Source organism: Desmodus rotundus, chromosome 13, assembly GCF_022682495.2.
Source record: "Desmodus rotundus isolate HL8 chromosome 13, HLdesRot8A.1, whole genome shotgun sequence".
Lineage (NCBI taxonomy): Eukaryota > Metazoa > Chordata > Mammalia > Chiroptera > Phyllostomidae > Desmodus > Desmodus rotundus.
The window spans coordinates 53307823-53323787 of record NC_071399.1 but is presented as its reverse complement, the minus strand read 5'-3'; the positions used below and the strand labels follow the sequence as shown (position 1 = coordinate 53323787).

The 15965-nt window shown below is 42.0% G+C and overlaps 1 long non-coding RNA gene across 1 annotated transcript in view; it reads left to right on the top strand.

Annotated features, from left to right (window-relative positions):
* The first annotated feature begins 698 nt into the window (after positions 1-698).
* LOC128779838 (uncharacterized) overlaps positions 699-15965 on the top strand; it is a 41190-nt gene continuing 25923 nt past the window's right edge. Inside the window, exon 1 of the long non-coding RNA XR_008425914.1 lies at positions 699-901. This is a non-coding gene — a long non-coding RNA (uncharacterized lncRNA). The remainder of the gene's footprint in view (positions 902-15965) is intronic.

Sequence of the window (15965 nt, the reverse complement as noted above, 5' to 3'; positions counted from 1 at the left end):
AGAGGGTGCAATCCAAGGTGACTGAAACCAGCCAGGCAGCCTTCTTTCTTTTTTTAAAAAACATATCCTCACCCAAGGATATATTTATTGATTTTAGAGAGGAAAGGAGAGAGAAAGAGAGAGAAATATCGATGTGAGAAACATCGATTAGTTGCCTCCCTTACATGCTCTGACTGGGGATCGAACCTGCAACCGAGGCATGTGACTTGGCTGGGGAGTGAACTTGCAACTTTTTGGTGGGATGACACTCCAGCCAACTGAGAAACCTAGCCAGGGCTTCTTTGTCTTTAAATGAAGGATAAAAGCTAGGTAAACACAGAGCAAGGAAGAGATGTAAGCTCTGGAGCTGTGTGGAGTAATAAGGAGAGACACTTCTGGTTCTCCGTGAAGCCCACCCCACACCAGTGGAGCAGACACTTCTGGATGCCTACCCAATGCACATTTGCCCTCTTTTTCCTTGCTCACACAAACCTGATTTGGTACTGGTCTGTGTAGCAATCAAATACTTCAAGGAGGCTGGCTTCCAGGGGCAGGTTCCTGATTGGTCTAAACCCATCAAAATGCTCCCATCATGCTTGCCAGGAATTGGTTTAAACATGGACATGTGGTTCAATTCTGGCCAATGAGGTAGATGTAGGGACAGTCCTCTGGTGTAGGTGGGTGTTCTGAGAAAGGTTTTCTTACTTGCCAGGAGAGACTCAAGGATGAAATGGCTTCCTTCCCTGAATATTGGCAATGTTGTGCCTGGACATGACATCTGGAACTTTGGCAGCCATCTTGTGACTGAGACAGCAGTGAGTGCAGAAGAATGAATTGGTGGGAAGAACCAAGGTCCTCGTTAACATAACCAAGTCACTAAATCCACCCAGCTTGGTTGGAGCCTGCCCATGGCGTGAGCCAGGTGAGTTGGGTTTTTCTATTATTTGCTGTCATTGCATCACCCAGTGCTAGAAGATCCGTGACCTGGGAGACTGCACCGGAGGGGACATGACCAGCTTTCCTTCTGGTCCTATGAACTCTTTACCTTTAGCTCTCTGCATTAGTTTTCTATTGCTGCTGTAATAATTTACCAAAAACTTAGTGGCTTAAATGAACGCAAATGTATTTTACTACCTTTCTAAAAGTTGGAAGTTTAAAATACAAGTGTTGGCAGGGTTACATTCCTTCTGGAGGCTTCTGGAGAATCGGTTCCCTGCATTCCTTCCTTGTGGCCTCTTCCTCCCATCACTCCAGTTCCTGGTCCCTTTATCACATCTCCTCCCACTCACTGTGCCCTCCTGCCTCCTTCTTACAAAGACCCTTGTGGCTGAATTGAGCCCACTCAGGTAAACCAGGATAATCTCTCCAAGTCAAGACCCTTAACTTCATCATATCTGCATACTCCCTTGTGCCATGTAAAGTATTCTCAGGTTCTGGGGATTAGGATGTGGACATGTTTGGGAAGGTGTTATTCAGCCTAACACCACATCCCCCCACCAAATGATCCATGTGTGGCTCCGTGGGGGCTGGTGGTTCCTATGGTGTCCCATCCAGGTCACTATTTGCATGGATCTCAACATGACATGACTTACTTGGAATTTCCTACCCCCAGCTCTGGAGTCTAATTGCATCTAGTGGCTGCTCCTGATGGGAGAGGAAAGCCTGGAATCAGAGAGAGATAGGAATTGTGGATATAGAATGGACTTCAGCTACTTCACAGTAGAGAGAAATGGGGGCCATTTGTTTTCTCAGTGGCAGGGAACCTGAGAAAGATGTTGTCAGAAGCTGACCAAATGGTTTAAATGAGGTTCAGATTTTCCTCAGAAATTCACTGTTTTTGAAGACCCTTGTCTACATCAGTCCCAGAACTCCGAGGAGATCAGGGTGCGGGGGCATCTCTCAGGGCACATGAGTATCAAAGTTGGACCGCAAAACCGATAGGCTATGGATCTGTTTCTCATCCGTTCTGGACATTTGGCTATTTTGCGGTAGGGAGAATTCAGAAAAATTGCAGGGTTGGCTTTGGAGAGATTTCCAGCCATTTTCCTTTTTTATGCCACATGCTGGGCTTCAGCCTGGGCCAAAGTGCCCCATATGTGAGTCTCAAGTATATTCCCCATGTCATACTGCAGAACACATCTCTGCTTGACCTCTGCCTCCTGCCTATACAAGACGTCTGAAGCAAGGTCACCTTGACTGTAAAATGAGAGGCTAGGAAGAGTCTCAAAGCCCTGCAGCTTTCAAATGCCACAACTTGGGGTTGGGAAAGGGACGTGGAAGTGAAACAATGAGGCCAGAGCATTTGTTTCTCATCCTCATCTCCAACCCAGGAAAAAAATGTGGAGGGTAGATGGATTAAGTTAGCCCGGGGTGACCATGTTTCACAGTCTGGCCTCAGTTATGTTTTTCTGGCCTCACTCTTATCCTCTGTCTAGCCTCCTTTAGAGCAGCCCCATGGGTGGGAAGATGTCATCTCTGGAGTAGAAAAGTCCCACTAGGAGAAGCAGATCAATGACCCAGGAGACAATGAAAGAGCAACACAAATCTTGTTTGGAGAATAAGCCCCCTCTTAGAGAGCAAAGCTGCAATATTGTTTTGTTGGTCTAGATTCTAGTTATCATATCTTTGCCATGGTCCCTAGAGAAGTAGGCATTTCCAAAAAGAGCTTCATTTAATGGCTAGAAGAGGAAGAATGGAAGAGAGGAAATGGAAGCCTTTATCCATCAGAGGGCAAGCACAGGTGATGATGCCATTGATAGCTGATGTGGACAGATCCCCAGAACTGGTGTCAGCAGCTGTAAGTTGGCACAGTTCTCCTGCATTCAAAGTCCCTCTTGACCTCTCTGGCCTCACTTTCCCAGCTGGATCACAAAATCTATGCCCTTCTACACCTCAAGGGAAGTTAGTGTACATCAATTGGGTAAGGCATGTGACAAAAGACCTTTCTGGAAAAGATGAGAATGTGGACCTGGGAATCTGATGGTCATGGGAGCCAGGCAGGCAGAGAGACTTGCTGTCTAGCACTGCTTGCTTCCAAGCTCCAAAGTCAGCAAATCTCTCCCATAGACCACACATGTAATTAGTGCGGGGAGCCTTCTGGGAAGGCATCGGGCTTTCAGACACAATCATACATGAAGGAAAAGAACCACAACATGGAGACTCAGTGGGCTGTGAAGGTGACATGGTTTTAGCATTTTTCAGTGTCAGTGGTTAGAAATTCATCCTGGCTTGTCTGTTCAGGCACTATGGGTTCTGTGCCAAGGGTGGCTGGGGAGACCCTAAGGATTCCCTAGATCTATAATGTCTGATTCATCCTCTGTCTTCCCAGTGTGATGACAGATGTGGTCTGATTTCAGGGAGAGAAGAGCAAACCAGTGTTAATAAGACACAAACCTATTGATGCTTCTGGAAGAGTTTGAATTTTGTGCTCTTCCTTATCTACTTTCCCACACTCATCCCCAAAGCAGCTAGAAAACCACAGACTCTAAGGAGTCCCTGGAGAAGGGGTTGGTGGTTAAGTGAGAGCTATTTATTTTACAGAGCCAAGATAAAGTGGGGAGCAGGCACACACATCCACATTGGGGCATTTTGCTCATGATAACTAGAAAGGTGGCCAATGGCTTGAGATTGGAAAAGGGGAGATGGTGGTCTCAGGTCTCTAGGTTGAGGGATATTCACAGAGTGTGACTACTAGGATGTCATTCTGTCCACAGTGGCCTTTGGCCATGGACACTTGATACCTGATATACACTTGAGGAGCAAAATTTAGGGTAACATGGCATAAAGGATTCCAAAAAAGAAAATACAAGACCTTCTTTCAGTTATGATTCACAGTTGCAAGCAAAAGCAACTGACCCTGGCTGATGAAGCACAGAGAATTTATTAACAATACATTGGGTAGCTCACAGCATCTCCAGGAGTCCTGGGGTACCTGGCTGGGAAGTGGCACAGCCAGGTAGAGCACTCCAACTCCTGTCACAGGACCCACATAATGAAGACACATTTGCTCTGTAGCAGTGGCCACTGCTGACTTCCCAACACAGGGCACTGGGTGCTGGCTGGAAACAGAGCCCCCCCTTAAAAAATATATTTTATTGATTATGCTATTACACTGTCCCATACTTTTCTCCCTTTTATTCCTCTCCACCCTGTACCCTCCAGCCACCACCATAGTTCATGTCCATGGGTCACATACATGTTCTTTGGCTTCTCCATTTCCCATACTATTAACCTCCCCCTGTCTATTTTGTACCCACCAATTATGCCTCTTATTCCCTGTACCTTGCCCCCCACTCTCTCTCCCACTCCCCCACTGATAACCCTCTATGTGATCTTCATGTCTGTGATTCTGTTCCTGTTTTAGTTTGCTTAGCTTTTTTTTTTTTAGATTTGGTTGTTAATAGTTGTGAGTTTGTTGTCATTTTACTGTTCATATTTTTGACCTTTTTCTTAGATAAGTCCCTTTAACATTTCATATAATAAGGGCTTGGTGATGATGAACTCCTTTAACTTGACCTTATCTGGGAAGCACTTTATCTGCCCTTCCATTCTAAATGATAGCTTTGCTGGATAGAGTAATCTTGGATGTAGGTCCTTGCCTTTCATGACTTCAGATACTTCTTTCCAGCCCCTTCTTGCCTGCAAGGTTTCTTTGGAGAAATCAGATTATAGTCTAATGGGCACTCCCTTGTAGGTAACTGTCTCCTTTTCTCTTATTGCTTTTAAGATTCTCTCCTCTTTAATCTTGGATAATGTAATTATCCAAAATGTTGATTTGAGTTCTGATTTCCTTCCTGTTACTGTTGGTTCCCTATACATCTTCCTTTATTTCACTTTTCATAGCCTTATTTTTTTCCTCTATTTTTTGACCATACTCAACCAATTCTGTGAGCATCCTGATTACCAGTGTCTTGAACTGTGCATCTGATAGGTTGGTTATCTCTTCGTCGCTTTGTTTTATTTTTTCTGGAGCTTCGATCTGGTCTTTCATTTGGGCCTTTTTTTTTTTTTGTCTTGATGCACCTGTTACATAGTAAGAGGCAGAACCTTAGGTATTCACCAGCGCAGGCCAACCCAGGTCGCTGCATTGTGTCACTGTATGTGGGGGAGGAGTCTGAGAGGGAACAGTGCCAATTGCTTTGCTCTCTGCCGGCTTTTGGTCACTCCCACCACTACCCACAAGTAAACTGGGCCCTTCTGGTACTGATTCCTGGGTAGGTGGTTTTGTGTACATTCTAGGACCATGTGGGTCTGTCTCACAAACTCTCCTATTCGGCTGGGCATTTCTCCCACTAACTCAACCCCCTCAGGTTTTTTCAGTAAGAGGTTTTCAGGTTTTCTTTCCCTGTGTTGGAACCCTGGGTTGTGTGGTCTGTCTCACTCCCCAGTTGTTCCTCCTGGTTTATCTGCACACAAATGTGGGACTGCCCAATCTGCCAGCCCTCACCTCATCCAGTCTACCAGCTGTCGTCTTGCCTGCCCCCATCCTCCAACAGCCACCTTGCCAGGCATCCTCCCACCCTGGCTGCCTGTCTCCGCCTGTCTTACCAGTCTGGATGGATGTTTCTTCTTTAACTCCTTGGTTGTTGGTCTTCCATACATTTTGATTTTCTGGCAGTTTTGGTTATTTTTAAAAAAAATTTGTTGTTGTTCTTCTTTTGGTTTTGTGAGGAGGCAAACTGTATCTACCTATGCCTCCATCTTGCTGGAAGTCAGAAACAGAGCCCTTAATGCCTCTAGAAACTGGATGTATTGCCATCACAATCACCATTATCCAAGCCAAAGTACATTTCTGAGCTCTCCAAGATTCTTCTTGTAAGAGACAACCCAGGTCAGTTAGTTACCTGACCCACCTGCTAGGGGAACTTTTGGTTTCTCTAGTGAGGTGGGCTCTGTCTCACAATGCGGGGGACAGCCTACAAGCATCCTTGGTGACCAAATGGATAACACGTGTTCCTTGTAAGGCGTGAAGTGATAGGAACTTCATATAGGGGCTTCTGATGCTGCTTCCCTTGGAAATGCCTCCTTTTGATGCTGATGTACCAGCCCTCTCTTCTCTGGGGCCTGGGAAATGATGCTGATTCTCTCAGATACTTCCCACTTGAGGGAAGTCATCTCTTCCTAAATATCAGACATTCCATGTAGAAATGTTAACCAAGAAATAATACTTGTCATCTTAAGTGGAAAAAATTATAATGCATATACCTGACAATCAATTTTATTAATGTAATTTAACTTGGTAAAACACCTACATATAAGTAATAAAGTACCACATTAGGATGTAAAATGCTTAAATGCAGGTAATCATATGGTGTTAATCGTTGCTCTGTGATGCTGGGACAGCTTTCAGTGCCTGCAACATGGAAACGCTTGTCCCCTGTGTCAATGTTCTGCATGCTTTACCAAAACTTCTCAAGTTCTATTAATTATAAAAATAATGTTTCTCATCACAGTGTATGCTTCCATTTATTTGTATCTTCTTCAATTTCTTCAGTATCTTGTATTTTGCGGAGTACATTTCTTTTAGCCCCTTGGTTAAATTTATTCCTAGGTACTTTTAAGTGTAATTGTAAATGTGATTGTTTTCTTAGTTTCCCTTTCTGACAGTTTATTATTGGTGTATAAAAATTTGTGAACATTTATTTTGTGTCTTGCTACTTTACGGAATTCCTTTATCAGTTCTATTTTTTTTTGGTGGATACTTTAGAGTACTTTATATAGAGTATCATGGCATCTGCAAAGAATGACAGTTATATTTTTTCCTTTACAATTTGGATGCCTTTTATTTCTTCTTGTTGTCTGATTGTTGTGGCTAGGACTTACAGTACTATGTTGAATAAGAGTGCTGAAAGTGGACATCCCTGTTTTGTTCCTGATTTTAAGGGAAAAATACTTTTAGTTTTTCTCCATTGAGTATATACTGGCTGTGGGTTTGTCATATATGGCTTTTATTATGTTGAAGTATGTTTCTTCTATTGCCACTTTACTGAGAGGTTTTCCTTTTTTTTTAGTTTAAATTTATTTATTTATTTTTATTCAGTTACAATTGTCTGCATTTTCTCCCCTTCCCTCCACCCCACCCCACCCCAGCCAGTCTGAGAGTTTTTATCAAATGCTTTTTCTGCATCCATTGATATAATCATATGAGTTTTATCCCTCATTTTATTTATGTGGTGTATCACATTTATTGATTTCTGGATATTGTACCAAACTTGCATCCCTGGAATAAACCATACTTGATCATGGTGTTTGATCTTTTTAATGTATTGCAGGATTCTGTTTGCTAACATTTAGTTGAGGATTTTTGCATCTATGTTCATCAGGGGTATTGGCCTATAATTTTCTTTCTATTTAGTGTCTTTATCTGGTTTTGGAATGAGGATAATGCTGGCTTTGTAAAATAAACTTGGGAGTCCTACTTTCTCTTGAATTTTTTGGAATAGTTTGAGAAGAATAGGTGTTAGTTCTTTTTAAAATATTTGGTAAAATTCACCTCTGAGGCCATCCAATCCAGAATTTTTGTATGTCAGTCCTTTCTTGATTACTACTTCGATTTCATTAGTTGAATTGATCTGTTCTGATTTTGTGTTTTCTTGCTTTAGCATTGGAAGGTTGTATGTTTCTAGGAATTTATCCATTTCTTCCAGATTGTCCTAGTTGTGTACATATAGTTGCAATATCTTCTTACAATCCTTTGTATCCCTGTGGTGTCAGTTGTTACTTCTCCTCTTTCATTTCTGATTTTATTTATTTGGGTCCTCTCTCCTTGAGTCTTGATGAATCTGATTAAAGGTTTACCAATGTTGTTCATCTTTTCAAAGAAACAGCTCTTGGTTTCATTGATTTGTTGTATTTTTTTAATACTCCATTTCATTGATTTCCACTCTGATCTATTTTTTTAATATATTTATTGATTATGCTATTACAGTTGTCCCATTTCCCGCCCCCCTCACTCCACTCCATCCTGCCCACCCCATCCCTCCCACATTCCCCCCCTATAGTTCATGTCCATGGGTCATACTTATAAGTTCTTTGGCTTCTACATTTCCTACACTATTCTTACCCTCCCCCTGTCTATTTTCCACCTATCATCTATGCTACTTATTCTCTGTACCTTTCCCCGCCTCTCCCCCTCCCACTCCCCTATTGACAACCCTCCATGTGATCTCCATCTCTATGGTTCTGTTCCTGTTCTAGTTGTTTGCCTAGTTTGCTCTTGTTTTTGTTTTAGGTGTGGTCGTTAATAACTGTGAGTTTGCTGTCATTTTTACTGTTCCTATTTTTGATCTTCTTTTTCTTAGGTAACTCCCTTTAACATTTCATATAATAAGGGCTTGGTGATGATGAACTTCTTTAACTTGACCTTATCTGAAAAGCACCTTATCTGCCCTTCCATTCTAAATGATAGCTTTGCTGGATACAGTAATCTTGGGTGTAGGTCCTTGCTTTTCATGACTTGGAATACTTCTTTCCAGCCCCTTCTTGCCTGTAAGGTCTCTTTGGAGAAATCAGCTGAGAGTCTTATGGGAAGTCCTTTGTAGGTAACTGTGTTTTTTTCTCTTGCTGCATCTAAGGTTCTCTCCCTATCTTTAATCTTGAGTAATGTAATTATGATGTGCCTTGGTGTGTTCCTCCTTGGGTCCAGCTTCTTTGGGACTCTCTGAGCTTCCTGGACTTCCTGGAAGTCTATTTCCTTTGCCAGATCGGGGAAGTTCTCCTTCATTATTTGTTCAAATAAGGTTTCAATTTGTTGTTCTTCCTCTTCTCCTTCTGGCACCCCTATAATTCGGATGTTGGAACATTTCAAGATGTCCTGGAGGTTCCTAAGCCTCTCCTCATTTTTCCGAATTCTTGTTTCTTCATTCTTTTCTGGTTGGATGTTTCTTTCTTCCTTCTGGTCCACACCGTTGATTTGAGTCCCAGTTTCCTTCTCATCACTATTGGTTCCCTGTACATTTTCCTTTGTTTCTCTTAGCATAAGCTTCATTTTTTCATCTGGTTTTCGAACAAATTCCACCAATTTTGTGAGTGTCTTGATAACCAGTGTTTTGAACTGTGCATCCGATAGGTTGGCTATCTCTTCCTCGCTTAGTTGTATTTTTTTCTGGAGCTTTGAAGTGTTCTGTCATTTGGGCCTTTTTTTTTTTTTGTCTTGGCTTGTCTGTTACTTAAAGGGGCGGAGCCTTAGGTGTTCACAGGGGCGGGGTAACGCTGGTGGCTGCTCTGTGACGCTGTATGTGGGGGAGGGGCCGAGAGGGAGCAATGGCTCCCGCTCCCCTGTCCACCGGTCCTCCATCTTTCACTCTGCTACCCACAATCAAACTGGACCCCTCTGGTGCTGGTTCCTGAGTGGGTGGGCTTGTGCACACCCTAGGCCCCCGTGGGTCTCTCCAACGACCTCTCCTGTGAGGCTGGGAGTCTCTCTTGCTGCCGCCCCAACCCCCACGGGCGTTTTCAATCAGAGGTTTGAGGCTTTATTTCCCCGAGCTAGAGCCCTGGGCTGCTTGGTCTGCTTTGCTCCCCGCCTTTTGTCTGGTTTATCTGTGTGCGAATGTGGGGTCACGGGGTGCTACCCGCCGCTCTGCCTGCCCCGTTCTCTGCCACTCTGAGTCTGGCCCCCTCAGTTTATCTATTTGTGAATGTGGGGCCGCAGGGTCTGCCAGTGGTCAGACTGCCTGCCCCGTTCATCCCATACTGCGCCAGTCTCGGTCCCACCACGGCCACGTGAGTCCTCTCCACCCCGGTGCCCATCTCTGCCCCTCCTACCGGTCTGGATGAATGTTTATTTTTTATTTCCTTGGTGTCGGACTTCCTTGCCGTTCGATTTTCTGTCAGTTCTGGTTGTGCAAGGAGGCGCAGTGTGTCTACCTATGCCGCCATCTTAGTTCTCTATGTGTGTGTATTCTAACCCAAGTAGAATTAGGCCAGAAGATGAAGTGGAACTGTGGGCTTTAGCTTTACACAAAAAGGGCTTTTAAAAATTTGTTATTTAAAGAATCAATTTTTACTGTTAGATATTATTATAATTAAAAACTTACTTAAAAATTTCAAAAATAAATACACTTCTGGCCAAGACAGAGGTACAGGTAGATACACTGTTCTTCCTCCCACAACCAAAAAAAGGATAACAACAAATAAAAAAACAAAAAACAACCAGAACTGCTAGAAAATCAGACTGTATGGAAGGCTGACAACCAAGGAATTAAAGAAGAAACATTCATCCAGACTGGTATGAGGGGCGGAGATGGGCAGCCAGGGTGGAGATCATGCCTGGCAAGGTGGCGGTTGGAGGATGGGGGCAGTCAAGATGGCAGCTGGCAGACTGGGTTGTTCCACATTTGTGAGTGGAAAAACTGCAAGGAACAACTGGGGAGCGAGAGAGACCTTGCAACCCAGAGTTCCAGTTCGGGGAAATAAAGCCTGAAAACCTCTGACTGAACCATCCTGTGGGGGTTGCAGTGGCCGGAGAAACTCCCAGCCTCACAGGAGAGTTCATTGGAGAGATGCAAAGGGTCTTACAACATAAACAAGGCCATCCACTCACGTGGGAATCAGCACCAGAAGGGCCCTATTTGCTTGTGGATAGTGGGGGAAGTGACTGAAAGCCGGCAGAAAGCTGAACAAGTGGCATTGTTCCCTTTTGGAGCCCTCTACCACATACAGTGCCACAAAGCAGCAACGTGAGTTGCCTTGCCCTGGCCAATACCCAAGGCTCCCCTATTACTATGTAACACGCATGCCAAGACAAAAAAATTGGCTCAAATGAAAGAAAAAATCAAAGCTCCAGAAAAAAATACAACTAAGCCATGAAGAGATAGCCAACTTATCAGATGCACAGTTCAAAACACTGGTAATCAGGATATTCACAGAAATGGTTAAATATGCTCACAAAATAGAGGAAAAAGTGAAGGCTATGAAAAGTGAAATACAGGAACGTGTACAGGGAACCAACAGTGACAGGAAGGAAACCAGGACTCAAATCAATGATTTGGAGCAGAAGGAAGAAATGAACATTCAACCAGAACAGAATGAAGAAACAAGAATTCAAAAAAAATGAGGAGAGGCTTAGGAACCTCTGGGACAACTTTAAACATTCCAACATCCAAATCAGGGGTACCAGGAGAAGAGGAAGAGCAAGAAATTGAAAACATATTTGAACAAATAATAAAGGAGAACTTACCCAATCTGACAAAGGAAATAGACTTCCAGGAAGTCCAGGAAGCCCAGAAAGTCCCAAAGAAGTTGAACCCAAGGAAGCACACATGAAGGCACATCATAATTACATTAACCAAGATTAAACAGAAGGAGATAATCTTAAAAGCAGCAAGAGAAAAAGAGACAGTTACCTACAAAGGAGTGCCCATAAGACTATCATCTGATTTCTCCCAAGAAAACTTGCAGGCAAGAAGGGGCTAGAAAGAAGTATTCCAAGTCGTGTAAGGGAAGTACTTACATCCAAGATTCCTGTATCCAACAAAGCTTTCATTTAGAGTGGAAGGGCAGATAAAGTACTTCCCAGATAAGGTCAATTTCAAGGAGTTCATCATCACCAAGCCCTTATTATATGAAATATTAAAGGGACTTATCTAAGAAAAAGAAGATCAAAAACTATGAACAGTAAAATGACAACAAACTCATAACTATCAACAACTGAAGCTAAAAAACAAAAACAAAAAGTAAGCAAACAACTAGAACAGGAACAGAATCACAGAAATGAAAATCACATGGAGGCTTATCAGCAGGGTGGGGGAGGGGAGAGAATGGGGGAAAAGGTATAAGGAATAAAAAACATAAATACTAGTTACAAAACAGACAGGGGGAGATTAAGAATAGTATAGGAAATGTAAAAGCCAAAGAACTTATATGTATGACCCATTGACATTAGGTAATTGGGGGGAATGCAGTTGGGGTAGGGGGTGCATGGCAGAGGGGAATATAGGAGGGAAAATAAGACAACTAACTGTAATAGCATAATCAAGGAAATATATTTTTAAATAAATAAATAAAGCAAAAAATTAAATAAAAACTTACTTAAAAATTTATAGTAGTCCTTTTTCTTCAGAATACATCTTATGTCTGTTCCCCTTTGAAAATTCAGACTTTTACTCCCTCTCTTTTTGTTGTTTTTGTCACAAATTATCCTTATTTATGCTGCGAGTTCCTTTCCAAATTGCAGTAGCTATTGTCTTCTCTCTTTTTAAATGTTTGCCTCCTTTATCCTTTATGTTATATTTAAATATATAATACTGTATTCTGAAATAGGGTCATGTTTGGGACCGACCACTTTGTGTGGTTTCAGAGACTGTACCCCGTGAGAGCAAGGTGTTGCCTGTAAGTCTGGATCAGAAAGCAGGAATGCTGGTGGCAGGCATGACCCGATACTAAAACCGAGGGTTCCCATGGGAAATCAGGCCTGAAGAATGCATTGTATCTTTTGAAGCTTGCTTTGCTTTGTATGGCCCCGTTGATGTAAACCAGATATTTAAGTTCAAAGCATAAGGGGTGAACTCCTTATCTTATGAAATATGCTTTAACAACCATCTGGTGCCAGCATGTCTAACAGACCCTGGCCTGAGGCAGATCTCTGTGTTTCTTCAATTGTCATCTATAGATAATATCAGTTTTTTATAACTATAGCCTTTGGACATTGATTGATGAGCTATGCATTTATGCTGTATATCCCTGTACATACCATTCCCAATAAAAGTCGTTTCAGAGAAGTGTTTGGGACATTCTCCACTAGAGGGAATCACCGCCCCCTTTCCCCCCGGAACAACAGATTGTGTCCAGACAACTCATTCTCATATGCAGCGGCTGGGAGAGCTCCTTGGGATGGGGCATCCTACAGGGTCATAATATAAGGGCTTCTGTGTGTTAGTAATCTTACTCATAGTTTTATATATTTTTGCTCTTTATTTGAGGTAAAATAATCCCCTTGAGTATTTACTGTAATGGAGGTCTTCTGGTAGTTTATTCCCTCAGCTTCTGTATGTCTGGGAAAGTCTTTATTTCTCCTTCATACCTGAAGGATAACTTTACTGGATATATTATTCTTGGCTGGTAATTTCTCTTTTAATAGTTTGAATATTTAATTCCACTCTCACCTGGTTTGTAGGGTTTCTGCCAAGAAATCCAATGATAATCTAATGGGTTTTCCTTTATAGATTACTGTCCTCTTTTCTTGGCTGACTTAGAAAAAAATTTTCCCAAACTGAAGAACACCAACAAGTCTTTAGAATGAAAGAGCCTATTGAGTGTTGAGCAGGAACAATGGAAAAAAGATGTAAATCTAAACATATCCTTTTACAATTTTGTAATTACAAGGTTACATAGGAAAGTCCTAAAAGCTTTCAGAGAGGGAACACTTGTTATACATATTCATATTGCAAACGCATCCTTCCAAAAGGCACAGCCACCAGCAATTTTCAAGAGCCTCTGGTCTCCATGGTTCTTCCTACTTGCCTATGTCTGACTGGGGCTGGTTCTGTAAGACCTGAGGGCCTTGGCTGATGCTCCAGCCATGGAAAGAATTGAAGTTGAGCCATGAGAAAGAGGTCATCTCTGGGTCTGAAAGGTGAGATTCACTCCCAGCTATGGTGACAGGCAGTCTGCTCCTTTGGAATCTTATTCTGACAGGTTCCCATTGTATCCTGAAGCAGGTGAAATGGAACTCCTCTGAACAGATGTGAGCTGTGTTTCTGATTGTGGGCCTCCAAAATCTTACGATGGCAAGGTCTTTTACTTCCTTACTCCTTTCTCCTGTAGACTAAAACATCTGATGGTTTTGTAGGATTTTCCAAGATAATTTTTTACCTACCTTATCAATCAATTCTGAGAGGTTTTAAAATTTAAGTTAGCAAACCACTTCATGTGCTATTATAGAGCACAGAGCTGGGACATTTGTCATAAAGCTGCAATTTCAGAGGTTTCTTAGGTAATTGATTTTTTTTATGTTAGTGATGATGAAAGTCTCTATTATGTCGCTGACATAATAAATTGTGACATATATAACGTTTCAGGAAAAAGCCCTGCCCAGCAAAATAGGACTAGCTTTAGAGCCAGAATCAGGGGGAAGGGCTTCTCCTGTCCATGCTGTTCATATCCCACAGGCCAGAGTAGTCTTGCCAATGGTTGGCAGAACATAGGAAATGCATGTTTCAGAAGACCCTCAAATCTGAAACCCACCAAACACACTGGGCTCTGCTCAGGCTGGAGCTTGGGGAGGCTCTTATCACAGCTGTGGGTAGGAGAATAGACTTCCTCTAGAGAGGATGTCATTTTGAATCCTTAGAGTGAAGTGGCCAAATACAATAAACAACATTAAATGGGAAAAAAACAACCTGGAAAATATTGCAATATAAATACTCAAGGAATGATATTAAGATAGAATATGAGAGTGGCCCGTCATACTACACACTTGTATACCTTAAAAATGTGAGATGAAAGGGCATCTCACTTTTAAGTGTCAGTGGCATTGGTTTGAGTCCTGTGAAGCAAAACATTTTTCCTTAGGATTGTAAGGAAATCTATGGTTTTTCTGCTCAAGTCTTTTGTGCACACTCTTGTTGAAACATCAATGGTTGTTGTTGATCAATTTGCATGAATGCTTTACATTTACGTATATTGGCCTTTGGCCTGTCATAAATAGGGGAAGTAATTTCCTTAATTTGTTGTTTGATTTAAAATTTTGTTGTTGCTGTTTTTTGTCACACAGAGATGTTCAGTTCTTAAGTAGTCATCAAAACCATCGACATTTCCCTTTACAAATATTTTCCTGATTCCTTCTGTAGGGCCATTATAAAAGGAAGAACTTCTTGTGGTAGACTCTTGAAGGACTTCTGGGGCCCTTAATTCCTTTGTGAACTTCTCTGCAAATCAGAAAATAAAAATCGCATAGTTTCTAACAACTATGCCTTGTATGCCTATGCCTTGTAAAGAGCCTTCAGTAAGTTTTATAAAATTTGAGGGCAGGTACCCAGGGGCATGTGAAGAGAGGGTGGTGGATCAGCCTCACTGGGAGACAGGAAATAAGCAAGCACGTTGTGCCAAGAGGATTTAAAAATAAGAATAAAACTGACTGAAAGTTTCCTTTTTATCTTTTTAAAAAGGACTTTATTACTTTTAAAGCAACTTTGGACTCACAGCAAAATTGGAGGAAGGTACAGAGATTTTCCATGTACCCCTGCTCCCCACATGCATAGCCTTCTCCACCAGCACCATCCTCCAGTAGAGGGTACATTTTTTGCAACTGATACCTTGACACATCATTATCAAACCCAAAATCCATAGTTTACCTTAAGGTTCTGTAGGCTCAAGCAAATGTATAATGACATGAACCCATTACTATAGAATCATACAGAGTATTTCACTGCCCTGAAAGTCCTCTGTGTTCTGCCTATTCATTCTCTCCTTCCCAACTCCTGGCAACCACTGATTAAAGTGTCTCCTTAGTTTGACTTTTCCAGCGTGTCAGATAGTTGGAATCACACAACACGTAGCCTTTCCAGATTGGCTTCTTTCACTTAGCAATATGCATTTAAGTTTCTTTCATGTCATTTTATGGCTTGATAATTCATATTTTTTATTGCTGAATAATACTCTATTGTCTGTCTGCCCTGGTAAGGTGGCTCAATTGGTTGGACCATCATTCCATGCACCAAAAAAAGTTGAGGGTTTGGTTCCTGGTAGAGGTAAGTATGGGAGACAACCGATTGATGTTTCTTTCTCACATTGATGTTTCTTCCTCACATCTCTCTCTCTCTACAAAATACATCTTCAGTGAGGATATATATATGACTGTCTGGATGTATCACAGTTATTTATCCATTCACCTACTGAAGGACATCTTGGTTGCCTCCAAGTTTTGGTAGTTATGAATAAATTGCTATGAACATAGATAAACCTGCTATAAACATCTGTGTGCAGGTTTTTTTGTGAACATAAGTTTATACCTCATTTGGTTAAGTATCAAGAAGTATGATTCCTGG